This window comes from Lucilia cuprina, chromosome 3 (assembly GCF_022045245.1).
Source record: "Lucilia cuprina isolate Lc7/37 chromosome 3, ASM2204524v1, whole genome shotgun sequence".
Lineage (NCBI taxonomy): Eukaryota > Metazoa > Arthropoda > Insecta > Diptera > Calliphoridae > Lucilia > Lucilia cuprina.
The window spans coordinates 63,960,686-63,962,784 of record NC_060951.1 but is presented as its reverse complement, the minus strand read 5'-3'; positions in this window follow the sequence as shown (position 1 = coordinate 63,962,784).

Here is a 2,099-nt window from a genome sequence, read left to right as displayed (position 1 = left end):
ATATCTACCGATGTTTTACTTTGTACATTAGACTATAGACTAGACTATAGACAAGACTATAGACTAGACTATAGACTAGACTATAGACTAGACCATAGACTAGACTATAGACTAGACTATAGACTAGACTATAGACTGGACTATAGACTAGACTATAGACTAGACTATAGACTAGAGTATAGACTAGACTATAGACTAGACTATAGACTAGACTATAGACTAGACTATAGACTAGACTATAGACTAGACTATAGACTAGACTATAGACTAGACTATAGACTAGACTATAGACTAGACTATAGACAAGACTATAGACTAGACTATATACTAGACTATAGACTAGACTATAGACTAGACTATAGACTAGACTATAGACTAGACTATAGACTAGACTATAGACTAGACTATAGACTAGACTATAGACTAGACTATAGACTAGACTATAGACTAGACTATAGACTAGACTATAGACTAGACTATAGACTAGACTATAGACTAGACTATAGACTAGACTATAGACTAGACTATAGACTAGACTATAGACTAGACTATAGACTAGACTATAGACTAGACTATAGACTAGACTATAGACTAGACTATAGACTAGACTATAGACTAGACTATAGACTAGACTATAGACTAGACTATAGACTAGACTATAGACTAGACTATAGACTAGACTATAGACTAGACTATAGACTAGACTATAGACTAGACTATAGACTAGACTATAGACTAGACTATAGACTAGACTATAGACTAGACTATAGACTAGACTATAGACTAGACTATAGACTAGACTATAGACTAGACTATAGACTAGACTATAGACTAGACTATAGACTAGACTATAGACTAGACTATATACTAGACTATAGACTAGACTATAGACTAGACTATAGACTAGACTATAGACTAGACTATAGACTAGACAATAGACTAGACTATAGACTAGACTATAGACTAGACTATAGACTAGACTATAGACTAGACTATAGACTAGACTATAGACTAGACTATAGACTAGACTATAGACTAGACCATAGACTAGACTATAGACTAGACCATAGACTAAACTATAGACTAGATTTTAGACTAGACTTAAGACTAGACTGTAGAATAGATAATAAACTAGACTGTAAAATAGTTTATAGACTGGAATGGTCTCTGACTACTGTAAATACTACTAAATAATAAGTCGTGGATGTACCTTGGTGTTCGGACCACCTCCTAATGGCTCTGGTTACTGAAAAAGATGGGGCCATCAACCCTGTAGTCTAAATTAACTGAGCTCGTTATGGAACACTTGCTCACTAACAAAGACGACAAGGTACCCCGTTTTGACTCCAGTGAGATTCACCGGGGATACAGGGTGATCAAATGCCTGGACGAATTCTCAAAGGGGTTCCTCAACAAATGCATCACTAAGATTAGAGATGCATGGGTAGGTTTAAGCCTTAAACTAATCCCTGCTGAGGAAATTCCAATGACACCTCGTGCAAGAGTTTGGTTACCAAAGATGAGCGCCGAAGCACCCAAGATGTTGGAATGCCTCAAACGGCAGAATCCCAACATACACATGAATGACTGGGCTATCATCCGCACAGAACAAGGCGAAGGGCACACATGTCTAATTCTCGCCATCACAGAAGCTGGCTCCGTTGAGCTGGAGAATGTGGGCTTTAGGCTGTTCTTTGGGGTGAGGGGCGCCAAAGTAAAGGTGTTCCGGCCGACAAAATCGGGGAGTGAAGAGACGGATGAGATGGAAGCTGCCAACTCTCTGCTCACTGGCATGAAACTCTCCGAGCCACCTATTAAACCTGACAATGGCACTAAAGATAGTGCAAATTAATCTGAAGCACTCAAAGTGTGCTTCAGACAATCTACGGGTTCTCCTAGCCGAGGAAAACCTGGACATTTGCCTGGTTCAAGAATCCTGGGTCACGGACTCAGAAGTTAAAGGGTTCCCAGCATCTACATACAACATACTATATGCAAGAAGTAATGGTAGGCCACGATCATGTCTAATTGCTAAAAAATCGATTAACATTTTTCTTTGTACACAGCTTAGCTCAGAAGACCTAACAGTCGCAAAGGTC